The sequence below is a fragment of the Coloeus monedula genome (assembly GCF_965178545.1).
Source record: "Coloeus monedula genome assembly, chromosome: 7".
In the NCBI taxonomy this organism is placed as follows: domain Eukaryota; kingdom Metazoa; phylum Chordata; class Aves; order Passeriformes; family Corvidae; genus Coloeus; species Coloeus monedula.
The window spans coordinates 40,292,333-40,308,447 of record NC_138787.1 but is presented as its reverse complement, the minus strand read 5'-3'; the positions used below and the strand labels follow the sequence as shown (position 1 = coordinate 40,308,447).

Below are 16,115 nucleotides of genomic sequence, written 5' to 3'. Positions count from 1 at the left end.
GGCATATCCCCAGATACGAGACTACCAATTCATAAATGAACAGATATTTGAAGAGAATAGTGTTTTTACTTTTTTTTTCTAAGATACAACTTCCAGTGAGATATATTTGTGTTATTCTGATTCAAATGCATGAACGAAAATGGTAAAGCATACACTGGAGAGGTCTGTCCCTGACCCTTTGTCCCTACAACCAAGTGGCATATATATTTCCAAGAGGCTATATTTAGCCAGACCCACTAAAGTCAAATAGTTATCATTGAAATATTTTTATACAATACCCTGAGCAACTATGGTCTTTTACCCTTTGTAGGTGTTTCTCATGCAGAAAGATCAATACAGATACAATACTGACAAGCTATATTGCATCTGTGTCATTTGCTCCTCACTCAATCATCTAATTATTATTAAAATTACCTATGAGATACTGCACATTTTCTCCCTCTCATCTGACCCCGTGAAAGCTATGCAGCAGTTTAACAGGAAAACTGCAAAAGAACAGCAAGGTTCCCAGTTTGTTGTTAACTTCTGAAGTAGAATTATGCCCTGAAGCACTATTAAAATACAATAAGAGGTGAAAGATGAGTAAATGTGAGAATAACCTCATTATCATGTTAGCTGTTAGAATGTGCTTTTGCAGTAGTTTTTTTCCCACCAGTCTGGATCTAGATTTCATTTCCCAGATGCCACAGATGTAACTATTCTGCCCTGCAATCACCCAGTTTTCTGCTACTTTACACTTTTACCAAATTGCTGATTATTACAGCCAGTGTCCCTGAGGACTGCCAACACAGGGGAAAAACTGTTCTCTTCACTTGACTGCTGTCCAAAATTCTTGGGCAGGTGCCAGACACTGCAAAAATGACTCTTTATCACTATTTCTTTATCACAGAGATTACTGTCCCCCAGCTACTTGTTACTACCCTGAAGCACTGAGGATACTGATCCTCACAGAAGCAGACGGAGAAGACTCAGAAGCCAAAACTATTCACTACAACGGTCCTAAGCACCTGTCTGAACCAACCGAAAAGATTCGGCAATCATGCAGATGGAGAATCACAAGTGGAATCAGCTGTCTGTCTACACTGGGGAAGAAGAGCAGCAGCTGTCAACACAACCTGAAAATCATAACCGTTCATGACTTTTTCTTGTATGGAAAATATCTGACCACAGCGGAGGTGTTTTAGCCTTCTTATTCCCATTCTGCTGAAACCCTCCAGAGAAAATGCCAAGACCACAGCCATCTACCCTTTCTACAGAGTTTTCCCTTTCTTCAGTTATGACTTAGAAAACAAAATGAAAACAAACTAAACCAAACAAAACTCCAGACCAGGTCAGTATTATGTCCAGAATACGGAAGAGGTGACTTTTTTCATCATCACAGCTACTTTCCACGTCTTCAATTAATCTAGTATGCCTGAGATTTTTATTTTTTTTAAAGAAACATCACACTAACACAGACAGCTGTATTTCCTTGAATGATAATATAAGATGGTGCTGATAAAACTCAAAGCTTATTTCTATTACAGTTCCTTATCATATCTAGTTCCAAATCTCCTGTATTCTTCACCCTTCTTATCAGGTATTTTCAGGATTTTATTCTCTGCTTTTTCATGGAATTTTCCTCCTATTTTACTAACAGTTTTCTCCTATAACTACAGGTCTCTATTTAAACATTGACACCAAATACAGGTGCATGTTCTGGTCTATCTTTTCTCCCCCATGTCAGCTACCCTTAGAAACTCTGGCACAGTATGTTTTCTAGAAACCCTAATCATAAAATACCTGATCTTGAAATGGCTGGGAACCACAGCCATTCACTTTTGCTAGAAATCAAATGCAGAGCTCCATCCAAAATCAGTACAAAGAACACGTTACTTACTTCCTGCTTCGCAGGCAGAGATGAACGTATTTATTACTAAGTAAACACTTTTGAAGGCTTTAATGTGGCTTTTAAAATATACTAGTCTGATGTCAAACTGATGTTGATGTTTTCTTCCTTGGAGTAACTATAAGTAGCTTTAGTTACTAGAGGTAGAATGGTATGTGTGGAACAACAACTTGAGATATCCAAAGTGACAGAAAGGAAACACACTCATTAGGACATCTTTGATTAGGGCAGAGTCACAGAATGGCTGAGGTTGGAAAGGACCTCTGCAGGTCATCTGGTCCAGCCCCCTGGTCAGGGCAAGTCACTCAAGAAAATCTTGGAAACCTCTATTAAAAATACAGACCAAATTTATTTCCTTCAGAGAACGTAGCTATCTAAATGGATCCTTGTGCTGGTTTTGGATGAGATAGTTAATATAACATGACAACTTCCTGTAACCTCCTCAAAAAAATAAAAGATGCAAGTGATGAGTGACCCTAAAATGTGGGAATGAGCAGGAACACAAGGAACACAAAGCTCAAACATACTGGACTGTCCAGGACACATCAGCACAATTGCACAACTACATGCACACACACAGACACACACACAAAAAGAAGGGTATCTATCTTTGTGGACAAAATAAATTAGCAAACTTTGGAATTAAACAGTAACATTTTTGAGGACGCCTGAAGAACAATCATTTAAGTCACATACTCCAGAAAGTATGTTTGGTATCTATATATATGGCCTCTTCAACCTCAGCACATCTCAGAACATATGCCAGCTCACAGCAGCCTGCAGGAAGGGGAGCAATCTTATTTCCACTTCACTTAGGAAGAGCAAAACCCAGTTTTCTCAAGGTCATACTGGTGGAGCCTTTACAAGATGGCCAGTGGGGTCAGCCCTGCGGTCCTGCTGCATTGTGCCAGCTGCGATTCATCTCCTCTGTGTGAGGAGATGACATAGGAAAAAAGAAGGATCTCACAGCAGGTACAGAAGGAAGGAAAACCACTCCCCTGAATCACAACAAACTGTTAGATTAGCTTGGCTATGTCCTGAAATCTCACTCATCAGAATGTGGCAAAACAAAAACACTACTCTCCCTGCTTTCCACTTCAGATCCTAGGATGCTGCCTTTTTCTGTCTCTTGTGAAATGTAAACCCGTTTTTAATTACCTGCTTGTGTTATTTTATCGACCAGACTCAGGCATTCTTCTGGTAGTGTAAACTACAAGGGAACACTCTAACACCCATGTTCTCCCAATTCGTTTTCCCTTGAAGCACTTTTAATTTTAAGGTACAATGCAGTCCCATCAAGAGACCTTGTTACAGCATTAGTATCAGCTGTCTGCACATTCCTGACAGGCAGCACCTGCCCCAATGGGGTCACACACCTCCACCTAGGACTCCCCCTAGCCCCAACCTGGCATGTGTGGACACTTTACACACACAGACCCCAAACCAGGGAGATTATTCACATGAACTAGACACACGCTTTAGGTATAATTCCTTGTCAGCCACTGCAGAGCTCAAATCAGGTACAAGAACATGGAATACCCAGAACATCCCAGAGTTCACTCAAGAAAAACTAAAGGTTTGTCTATACAAGGGGGAAAGTGCTTCACATTCACACCCTCCCCCATCCTGCAATAACTCCCTGGTGCAGACAAGATCCTACATGCTCTTACCAAAAATATGAAATACCCAGCAAGCCCATATTTATTAAAATTTTACAGTTGTCCTGTTGTTTTCACTAATTAAACAGCCAAGCACCACTAAAGCTTCTAACTCAGATGCCAGAAAGCATTCGTTCCACAGGCAAGTGTCCAAAATAAATAAATTTAAATCCTCACAACCAGTATTTGACTACTAGTGGAATACAAACTTTTGTACTTCAAAAAAAAAAAGTAATTATTCATTAAAATCTTAAGTCTGTGCAAATCTTTACAAGTTTGCCAAAGCAGCATATACTGCCTCCCCTTAACCTGCTCCTGAGATGCTCACAAGCCCACTGTACATCACATGAGTCAAGTTCACTGATACACAAAGATAAGAGATGCAACACCAACAAGAACTCACTCAGCTCAAAATCCTGCCAACAGAATAAAAACTGCAAAGAAACAAAATTCCGATTTTCTCCTGGGGAAGGCTGAGAACTGAAGAAAGGAGGCTCAAGCAAGACTTAGTAAGAAGAAAAGCACTTGTTTTTCCTATTAGCAGATGATGAAAAGAGGTAGAAAATAAACTTATTTCTACCATATTGAGGGACAGTGTGAGATTCCTCAGATGCCAGCTAGGCAGATGCCTGGGACGCACAAAAGGAGCTTTCTCGAGAAGCCCAGATCCCCAGTGTGACCCAAGGCAGTTCTGGTGGCACACACTGCATGGAGGGTGCAAGAGCCTTGGGGCAACCTTCTGCATGGGCATGAGGGAAGCAAAAAGAGAAAAAAGTCCTCTCTGACAAACCATTCAGCATACTCCTCTGGTGCTGACTTTTAGAAAGCTCTGAACTCCAGCAGAACAAAATAATTTAATGTCACTTTTGTTCTCCTTTCCTTATTGTCTTTTAAGGACAAAGTGCAGCATTTTTGGTCAGGGAAAACACCCAATATTAATTAGGTCTTTTTTCCCCTCAGACTTTCAAACTACACCCAGTACCTCAAAATGAGTGTAAAACACTACATAAGCTGCTCCCATCAATCACTGTGTGACTTACTGCAAACTCGCAGAAAATATCTGGTGACATACCACAGTGGCACAAAGAATGGCCTAGAAAGAGAATAAATAAAAACATACACACTAGCTCTGTATTCCTAGAATTTTGAATATACCAATGAATTCTGAAACCGCACAACAGGTTAGTACATGATGCTAGAAGGCACAATGTTCTTATACTTCAGTCTACCTTTGCCAAGTATAATTTATCTGAGGGTAAAACAAAGTTTTCCCCCCTTATGTCTTGTCACATTGTCTCCTAACTTTTCAAAGCAATTCTTGCATGAACACAAACATTCTGTATCAGTAGTTGGGAAGTGCTGAAAATTTTACTTTACCATGCCCACACTTTGTGGCAGTAATATGCTTCTTCAAACTTTCAATTGCTGGCAAATTTTGTAAAAAAAAAATCCAGGAATTCAGTCCTTACTAACACAAAAAAAAATCCCTTTGTGACATCATTGATATTCAGCCCAGTGTAAAACAGATCTTGAAGCATATTAACTAAGTAATCAACTGAACTCAAAGGCATTTCTGGTGTAAAACACAAAACCAGCCTCCCTCTAAAACTCACACTAAGAATATTTTGTGTTTTGTCATTCCTGTTCAAAAGCAACAACAAAAACAAACAAGCAACAAAAAACCCCACACAACACAGAAAAAGAATCAAACCCAGCCTACACATTAAAGTGTCTACCAACTTCCACGTGATTTAAATTTCAAAAAGCAAAGGTCATATTGTGCTTCTGTTTACTCTTACTTGGATATTGTTCAAATACTTAATTGTTAAAGTATGGTCAGAAATATAGATTCTAAAGAAGAGATGTCTGCTAAGATAGAAATGGATTAGTTTAATTGTAGATGACTGAGAAGAAAAAAGCACAATCTTTAGACTGCACAAATTCTAGTATTTTTCCACACAGAGCTGAAGCAGTTCAATCTGAACTGTCTTCAGCAATTAAACAGCTCTGCTGTTTTAAGAGCAATAGCTTTGGACTTAACTTAAAACTACCAGCTTTTGACAAGTTAAGAGATCTTTAATACTTAAGGTAGTGAAGTTCCACCAGAAACTAAGACAACATTTAAAGATGTAAAACCATTGTGACCTACCCAAAGGCCCCCAGGCCTAACTCCATCATGGAGTTCACATTTACACACAAACACACACATCAAAAACCTCCGGTCAGGGCATTTCCTGTGCACTAACAAGTTCCAGCTTCTCTCCTGCTGGAGCTAAATTTAACCAAGACTAAGATCGAGTCTTAAAAAAAACAAGCCAGCCAAAAAAACCCCACTAACAAACAGAAACAACACAAAAAAACTCAACCCACACCATTTACACAACTTCAGCATAATGCAGCAAACATTCTACAGAACCCTTTGGTCTTAAAGCGGTTAACTATCAAATCTATGAAATAGGCAGCAAACAAGCAGCAGCCCCTCACCCTCTCATCCTACACACTTCAGAAACTGCACCTGAAGGGCTCCAAGGCACAGGTGACACCAGCTCCCACTGTTTGGTAGATGACCTCCACAGGGCAGGCAGAGGTTCCACGGTGGCCAAGGGTGCCTGGCCATCGGAATGAGAGGACGCACCCCAGCCTGCATCAAGCCAAAAAGGTTCCTTACAAAGTCTTCAGGCTCTGCGGCAAACATGCTAATTCTTGAATATTTTAATTACAGATTTGTCTGAGCTAGATAGGGGCGTATGTAGGTAGAAGGGTAAGAAACAACCCAGAGACAAGGAGCTTCAGCATTCAGGCTCCTGCCTGCAAGGCCACAAGCTCCCATATCCACACTCCACCGCTGCCCTACGTTCTGTGTGCCAACAGCTTGTCCTGAGCCACCCTCAGGGAACATCCCTGGGCCTCCGCACAGCTGTGACCCCTGTGTGCCAGGCCAGATACGTGCCACTGTCACCTGGCACACCCTCTACACGGGTTAATTCTGACAGAGCTGGGCCACCAGGCATCTTTTCTTAAAAATAAAAAGGTGATAAATTCGAGTAACACTTGGATCACTAATCAGGGGGAAATTCTGCTGCAGAGCAAAATGACACTGCAAACAATTCTACTGTAGGCTGTGGAGTTTTTTTCTCTTTTAACACCACCTTATATTATAGAAATCTAAAACATGGAGGAAATCTGTATGTAATGATAATTCACAAGTTCTAACTTTAAAACATCACCATGAATTAAAGGCAGTTGATAAAAAAACCTCAGATATTCAAAATACAGATCTGTAACTTTGTATATATTTTATATAATGTATATATTTATTACATAGTTATAATATTTAAGATCTAAATAGACCTCGATTTAAGATCTTTAGACCTCTAAACTGCATATAGTTTTCCAATTTCATACACATCTAGATACAGCTGAACTCCCTAACGCACATGAGGAAGAACTAGATGACTTCACGATCAGCTGCATTCCCAAAATTATTTTGGCCATTTAGACTGCAAAAGCGCCTGAGAAGTGCTTCACAAAGAGTGCCTCACCAAGTCAGTCACCTCGCAAACACTGCAAACCATAAGCCCTGCACCTGTTGACACAGAGTATTTACAGAAAAAGGTCAGATAGGCATAATTCAGTGAGCATTGCCACCAACTGCAACAGCATCAAGACTGTAAAGGCAGCTCTTGATTTGACTGCAAACATTTAAATTTCTGCTAAGGGCTGTGGCAGAACTCGCCACTGCCATGACTGAACATCACTTTTGCAGCCCAGCAAGAATCCCAAGCTGAGGCATTACACCGCCTGTGAGGCTGAGAACAACCCGTTCTCTGCCAACACCCAAGCACTGACATCCCGTGGGGCAGGACACCGATGAAACACCTCACATCTGCCAAGCTGGCTGATCTACACAGCTGTTCATTCTGAAAGCCAGAGGAACTTCTGCTTTTAAATCGGCACCCTCATTAGAAATTAGAATTCCAGATCAACAGGAGAAAAGATGCGAAATACTAAATTGGTGATACTACTTCAGTCCATGTCCCAGCAATGCTCCCAGTCACACAGTGTAAAAATAACCCCTGCAGGCAGGAGTTGCCTGGCCCTTTGCTTCCACACTCTAATGAATGACCCTCAGGTATAGGAGTATCTCCATACTTTACACAAGGAAGCCAAGCACTGAAGCTAAGATATTGCACAGTTGAACATTCTAGTAACAAAGTACCTTTACAGATTAAGCCTACAGCTTAGCAGGCATCCTCTCGGTGAGGGGGAGAGCAAAAACAGAATTCCTGAAGCACAGCAAGAGAAACAGGACTTTCAAAAGTTAAGGTAATTCCATGAACATGAACTAGAATGCATATACTTCAAGAAGCAGGAGTGACAGTGATGGACGAAAAAAGCCTACACAGTGATGTATCACCTACACAGCACAGAAATCCGAAATCACTACACTGGATAAACCTCTAAAGGTTTATGAAGCCGAAAGACAGCGAGGGGGAGCAAGAGGACATTTTAGCTATGAAAGGAGACCAAAAGCACCCTGTCTGACCGAAGCACAAAAATGAGTGAAAGAAAACCTGTGCTCCAGTTCAGACTCTCCTGCATCCCTGTGAGCAGGAGACGGACACCACAGGAGACTCTGACATGTCTGTGGAGAGCCCAAATACAGGACAGGGATCATCCCACGAGCTCTAGACTTTTACACTTAGATAAATAATCTAGTCCATTAAGCATGCTGAAATAGCTTTACAGAACTTCTCAAGTACAATGAATACTGAAGGATTAATTCAGTCATACTAAACAATGAATTTTAAGAGGAAAGGATAGTAGGAGACAGTAGAGCAAGCAGACACATTAACATTAGACCACACAGTAGATATTCTGCATTAATGAGCAACTGATCCCTTTATTTACTTCCCTTCAGGATAAGATCAGAGAGGTTAAGGCTCCACAGAAACAAACTTATTAAAAAAAAAAAAAAAAAAAAAGAGGCACTTATCAAACTAAAGTTAAACACAAAACCAAATGCAGTGAGGACCATGTAATGTTTCAGAGGTTGCTTCTGGGGTTTCTTCAGTCTGGTGTTACACTACGCCTTCAATACATTCAGAAAACACGTTCCTAACAGTGGTGCTCCCTAGACACAAATGTATTGTTAAGAAATAAGACCTTACACATTTGTTAGGCCATATGCTGAGATTTTTTTTCCATTACCACGGCTTTGTGATAAAAAAACTCACCAACCTCCACATCAAGTCTTTGGAGCTGAAAGCAATCAAAAGACACAAACTAACCCAGTTTTCTCAAACTTTCCTACGCACAAAACCTAAAGCTGACCTTTCTCTATTTTTCTGGAAAACATGAAGATCTAGCTCCTGACAGAGCTTGAAGTACCACTTTTTAGTCAAAACAGCATCTCTACAGATAAACCTTACTTTTAAAATCATGGATATAAACTACAATTTACGTATTTATGGGTGTCATTACAAATCACTAACAGATCAGGCTGATGTTCTCATACGCACAAGAGTTTGAAGTCTTGCTAAATAATCTTTCACCTTCAAAGAAAGGTTTAATCTTGATAAGACGAAGAAGTTCAGCTAAAGAAAAACAAACACCTCTGCTAAGACTGCTCAGCTTCCTTCCAACATATAATTCAGATCACGAAGTTGCCATGGCATCAACTTCAGGACTGTGGTCAGACACACAAAATGTCTTTTTCCTACAGACTCTTACGGGAAGCTGAGCAACTTTGGCCATGAACCAAATATGTTTTGGCTCTAAAGCAGATATAATTCATCACCATTTGGACATTCCAATGGTTAGCTACACTGAGAAAGCAAGGCAACCAGCACTTTAGAGCATCCATGTAAATGAAGCCCTAAATACACTACGTGAGCAGTGGCAAAAAGAAACAGTATTTTTGTTTACCTTGCTCACTGACATTATTTAATAGTGTATTACTATTTTTCACTTAAACAGCACTTAAACAGCAGATCAGAACAAATGGGAAAGGTTCATTTTTGGTCACTGTATATTAAACAACAGTGGGAGAAAATTTTCTAGGATCTCAGGTATCACATTTATTTCCCTTATTCCCTGATATTTTCAATTTTGTAAGTATCAGGTTATTTTTAAGCAACATCTATCAAAAATACAAGGTAACATAGGATTTCTGCGTGTACTGAATAATCCTGCAAAACTCTGAAGTAGGCTGGGTGAGTAAAACATTTAGAATACTCCACACCAGTGAATGAACCTCTTGCCAACTGTTTTTACACCCAGCAGTCACAGAAGCCCAAAGTAAACCTCCCACATCCTCAGCTGCTGGCTTTCCAAATGGTGCAGCAGCACTGGCTTCGTCAGAAACCATCATGTGAGGCAGAGCAGGCGAGTATCACTGCCACCCTGCCCCGCGGGGCTACAGAACAGGGAACACGGGCAGGGGGCACATCCCGCATCACACTGAAGCGGATCGAAACCTCCTTCTTCCCCTGGGGGCTCACCCTCACAGAAAGATGTCTCCAGTCACATTCTATTTCTGAAAACAGTAATTCAGGACCCAGTCCCCTATCCAACAAATAGACATTATGAGGCTATGGCAAACAAGTACTGAGAAATCGGAAAGCTTTAGAAAGCATGATTTAAAATATACTGTTACTATATACTATTAGTAACTCACATATTAAAAACGAATTAAGTTATCGTTTTATCATTTTATGCTTGAGACCACAGCAGGAACACCGATGACCTCTAGGGCAGGACTTTCAGTTCCAGCCGTCAAAACGAGGTCGCTGGCTACAGACACGCACGTGTGGCGCACCATTCCCGCCTCAGCCCGCGCACGGCCGAACCCGGACCCCGGCTCTGCCTGTTCCCAGCGGCTCTTCCTCACCTTCTAATACCAAAACCAAACACCACCAAGAAACCAAGTTTTCCAGAAAGCAGCATTTTTTTTTTTTTCTTTTCCCCCAAATCTTTACTGTTAAAGGATCGAAAACCGCACCAGTCAACGAAATGTGACAGTGCAGGGCGGGGAGGCGGAAATCCCGGCCGGGCCTCGCCCCGGCAGCGCCTCCCCCGAACCGGACCAGCCCCGGCCAGCCCGGGCCACTCACGGGCCGTGGGCCGCCCCCGCTGGCCCCGGGCCGCGCCCCTCCGCGCCCTGCCCTGCCCCGCGCCCCCGGGCCCGGCCCCGGGCCCGGCCCCGGCCTGCCCGACATGCCCGCACACGCTCCTCCGTCAGAAAGTTTTACCGGCGGTTCCGCGCTCGCCGACCCCGCGCAGCCCCCGGCCCGGCCGGGCGCGGGACAGAGGAGGGAAGGAGAGGGAGAGACAGGGAGGTCTCACCCAGCGGCGGGCCCAACCCCTCGCCTCGGGCTCCGCGGCGCGGCCCAGCCCGGGCTGCTCCGGGCTCCTCCGGGCTGGGCAGGCGCGTCGGCGGGATGAGCTCACGGGAGGGGCGGCGGCAGCGCCCGCCCCCCGCGGGACGGGCTGGGGCGGAGCGGGGCCGGGCCGGGCCGGAGCGTGGAGTGAGAGAACAGGGCAGCGCCCGCTTGGTCGGGCCGCCCCTCAGCGAGCCCAGGTCCCGCTCCACAAACACCGGCCGCAAAGCCCCGCAGAGCCGGGCCCGGGGATCGTGTGCTGCTCGGAGCGCCCCACCATCCGTGGGCTCTACCCGGCTGAGCTCCGCTCCTGAGAGCCCACAGGCACAGCTCGGGGCTGGGGGCTCCTGCCCCGAGCCCCGCACCGGAGGCCATCCGCTTCCACCAAAGCAGCCTTCCATCAGGAATATGAAAGTAATCGCATCGGAGCTTATAAAAGCTGCACACGGCAAAAGATGAGTGGAATATAAATAACATAAATACTATAAATACTAACGACAGATCTGGAACAGATTGCCCAGGGAGGTTGTTGAGTCTCCCTCCACAGGTGCTGGTATTCAAGAAATTCAACAACCGTCTGGACACAATCCTGTGTCATGTGCTCTGGGATGACCCTGCTTGAGCAGGGAGGTTGGACCAGATGACCCACTGTGGTCCTTTTCAAACTGACCGATTCTGTGAAGATCTCAGACTGATCCAAGTTACTTTCTGAACTGGACCACATGAGACATTTCAGACAGCCGGATTAGAAATGCCAGGTGTAGGAACAAGGAGTGTGGCCCTGCCCACAACACAGAAAAAGACAAACTGGGTCCTGGAAAGCAGCACCTTTGAAAGGGTTTTGGGGCTGCCATGGCAAAGCCACACGACATCAATGTTGGTGCTCCAAAAAAAGCCAGTGTGTTCTTTACCTGTACAAACGAGAGATCAGCAAGCATGTGTAGAGGTGGCATTACCTCTGAATACAGCAGTGAACACTGTTCTCAGTCTATCCATCCATATTTTCCAAGACACTGAAAAATGAGAGAGTGCAGAAGAAATCCACAAAACTGATCCGAAGGCTGAAGACTATGCCAGGCAGCAAGAGTGTTAAAATATTTAACTCCTCAAAAAATGAGAAAAACACCCAAGGTACTGGTAATTTTACTGTGAGGCACCCATGCTAAAACCCCAATGAGCTGTACCAAAGTAGTCACCAAAGGGCATTATCTCTGGCTGGGAATGTCACACGTAGATTACAGTCTCCCATCAATGGGGTTAGCACTGAAGTGCCTGGTGGTTTTAAGTATTAACTATGTTAAGTATAACATAGGTTTACCAGTGGTGATCTGCATGCCATTGTTATGAGCACATCAGTCAAAAATTTCAGCAGAAACACTCAGCTGACATGTTTTTCTCTCCCAGCCTGAAGCTGCTTGCTTCTTCCACCCCAAGTGTCCAATACTGCAGCTATTCCCTGCACAGAGGACAAAGTGCTTAGCCTTGCTACACACAACCTCTACAATTTCACATAATTAAATGCAAAAATGAGTCTTCCTCACACCAAAAAAAAGAAAATGTAGGGACAATCTAAAACACACTTATAAATGGATAAGTAAGGATTTGCTTTTTTCTGTACAAACTCTGATTGATTTTCATACGTAATTCATCATGAAAAACTAAATCTGAATTTAACTGCAAAATTACAGTGCCAGAGTATTCTAGAACATTTTCTACACTATGCGAGCATTTCACAGAATGTCTTCCAATGTGTCTGTAAGGGGCACAAGACAATCCATGTATGTGTTCAGAAAGAAGTGACAGGCTGATACACAAGCAGCACATCCTCTACAGAACATTGGCCATAACTGCCTTGTCTGGTGTCAGAAGAGCAGCGGAACCAGAGACAAAGCCCTCAGGGTGACAACAGCAACAGCAATTAGTGACATTACTCTTCTTTCACCATCACTTCCGCAGCTTGGTAGCTGAAGATTGGTTCCAAAACAAGGGGAGGATGCTGTGTGCACCTCAGCCAGCAGCAGCACAGTGTCTTTTCTCCAATGGAGAATCCTCTTAATCACCTTCTCTTCCCTACATTTTGCCAATGTGATGAGGCCTATATCTGGAAATAAAGGTATTTTCCTTCTCAGAGGAAATGTCAAAGTCTGGGCAACATTTTATGATTTTGTCTTTGTCTCTGAAATCTGAGACAAGAAACAGAGCTATGACTCCACCGTTGTGGGATCTATTCCTCAGCAGGTCCAGTGCTCGCATTCTTGTCCTCTAGATATGAACCCAAAAGTTTTGAAATAGTATTTACAGTCAGTTGGATTTAGGTCCTGCTGCTTCACAGTAAAGCTCACAATTGATTCTGGTGCTTCCCTGTTTGTCTCAGTAGAGCAATGCTTTTGATATCAGGAATGTAAAGATTTTTGCTCTCATCAGTAGCTTCCTTTTGGGAAGAATTTAGCTCACAGCTGTTACTCTACTTTAACTGTTCTGCCCTCTGCTCCTCCCACTCATTTGTTCGGATGATTTATCCATTCCTAGCCACTGAAATCCTTCAGCTTTTCCTTCTTTCTTCTCACAAAGGTTATGGCTCTCCTCAGTCTCGCACTTACCATGCAAGCTTCTAGTAGCTTTTTTATTTTGGAAAACAGGAATCAGACCACACTGAAATATAATGGCAGCAGTGTTCATTGTATTAACATATATTCTGGGGACCAGAGAAATTAGAAATCAGACTTCTCCCTTTTTCAGCTCAGCTTCAGTGTTGTTTATGTTAGTTCAGGCTTCTCATCTTAACCTACTATTCCAATTCTTGGTTTTGGAGGGTGTCTTCAAGAAAGGTAATTTGTAAACTTTAGAAGCTTCCATTCAATGTAGCTGCTTTTATCCCACCAGATTAATTCTCATGCAACATAATAATTTGGTAGAAAATCCTTAATTTACAGATTTTGATTGTCATCGTTTTAAACCCGCCTGGAGATGAAACACCAGCCCAGTGGAATGGGGAGGAGAATCAAAGTAAAACTTGTATGTTGAGATACAAGTTTAATAATCGATAATAAAAACAATTGACTGAGGTAACAGTTTAATAATTGAAAATAAAGTAAAATACAATAATAATGGTAAATAATAAAAACGGAAAAAACAAGGGATGCACAATGCAATTCCTCACCATCGGCTGAATGATGCCAGACCCACCCCCTTCCTGAACCTAGACAGGCCCTTCTGGGTACCTCTGTTCCTTGTGCTGTCTTGATGCCTTGAGAAGCTACCTAAAAACAGAGACTAGACAGGAGTAAGGGAATAATGACAGGTATTTATTTGAAGGGCCTTCAAAGGTACACCCTGGGGAGCCAGAGGCTAGCCTCAGAATGGACCCCAAATGGACAACAGGTCACGAGTTCTCCACACTTTTATAAGTTCATTTGCATATCAGGATTAATTCTCCAATTAAAGCTTCAGTTTAATGATGTCATTTCCCCTCAGTTTGCCCCCTCTCAGAGGCTTTTGGTTTATACTTTGTGGGCCTAGGACAGTCTCGGTGTCCCTGAAGAGCAGGCCTGGAGAGGCTTTGTTATGTCTACCTAGCATGAGAGAGCAGAAATTAACAGGCTACAAGAAACCTCAGAGTTACACACCAGGCAGTACAGGATTTGAAAAATATGAAAGTTAAAATCTAAGGCATCAGTCTCACTTGTATCTGACTCGAGCAGGGAACCCAGAGACCGGAGAAAGGGTAGGGAGTCTTTTTGTTACCATGGAATTATGCCCTTTGTATCTTCACAGCTTCTAGGTAGTCATGTGCCCCATGAAATACCAAATGATGTTTTCATAAACTTATCTGTTCTTTTTCTTTGAAAATTTTCCAGCAGACTAAAATATACCTCCTTGGCAGAAAACAGCTGCATTTCTGAGGGCAGCTCAGCTGGCAGAGCTGGAACAAACTGTAGGCATACAGCAACCTCTTGTGGCAAATCCAGTACATGTGTAATAATTAATAACCTTTGAAACTGCACAAGCTACTCTTGATATGAGTTATAAACCTCTATAAAACTGCTTTAACAAACAACTGGAGAATTGGAGAGTCTCTGTTTGTTGGACACTCAGCAAGACTCAGACTTCAGAGCTGTAATAGTCCTTCTCTTCAATTCTGGAATGAATTAAACATTGGTAGCCCATTATAAATGAAGTGTTAGACTGAAATTTCTGCTAATAATATAATCTAGAAGTTTTTCATTATAATTAAGCAAGTGTGGCATAATGGCCAGGAGTAGAATCTGTGGCCATGTATGACAAGAACGATAAACATAAAGGTACACATTCCTCCAGCCACCTGATCAGCTGCAAATACCTGTCCTGTGCAGGCTGAGGAGGAAAGGGCAGCGAGAATGTGTAGGGAAGGAAGAGGAGGAATGGCAACATGTGGAAACAAGGGTCCTCAACAACAGCAAGATTTTCAAAACCAAGAGGGGTCTTCCTGGGAACATGGTGTGGGAGCTTGACACAACAGGAACAATACGAGTATGGCAGATGACACTGATTAGACCCCTGAATTTTAATTCTTTTTTTTTTTTACACTGTAGGAATATAGTCTTCTACTGCTGGAATTAAAGGTGAACTCAGGAAATTATCTGGCTTATGCATGCACCACTTACCAGGACTTCTGGGGCTTATATGCTGGGCAGAGGTTACTGTGCTTGAAATGATTTGCAGATTTATGCATACCACTTAGGAACAGGCTGAACAAGTACATCCTGGAAGGCACAAAGGCTTTAAACAACAGCTAATATTTGTTTATTGACATTAAGTCTTGTATAGTTCTCTTTTATTGCAACTTCCCAGTCTTGCCATGTGTAATTTCTTTGCCATTTCATCTGCTGCAGTTTCACACAAGAGTCAGGAATCCCATCATCTCAATTCAGGCCTTGGTCTGTGCACTGAACAGCATATACTGTAGCTCCTGCTGGACCAGTTACAAGCTGCACACTCCCAAATTCCCAAGCAGCTCTGTCAAGCACCACCCAACCTAGGAGGGCCAAGAGCTTAAGGGCAGAGACTCTTCCTTGCCCCAGAGGAAACTCCTCCCTGCAGAGAAGTCCAACAGAACATGCGTGTCTCAGGCCATCAAACAGCACATGTAACATTACCAAGCTGACAAAGACATTGAGCCAACCAACATGTACCAAAATCTCTTTTCAC

The 16,115-nt window shown here is 42.9% G+C and overlaps 1 protein-coding gene across 5 annotated transcripts in view; it reads right to left on the bottom strand.

Annotated features, from left to right (window-relative positions):
• TANC1 (tetratricopeptide repeat, ankyrin repeat and coiled-coil containing 1) overlaps window positions 1–10,959 on the bottom strand; it is a 72,198-nt gene extending 61,239 nt beyond the window's left edge. For 4 of the 5 annotated variants that reach the window (XR_014226582.1, XM_082285280.1, XM_082285282.1 and 1 more), the window contains exon 1: window positions 10,800–10,959. The gene's annotated coding sequence lies outside the window, so the exon portion shown is untranslated. The remainder of the gene's footprint in view (window positions 1–10,799) is intronic. The other variant, XM_082285281.1, reaches the window with a different exon arrangement.
• Window positions 10,960–16,115: the final 5,156 nt, after the last annotated feature.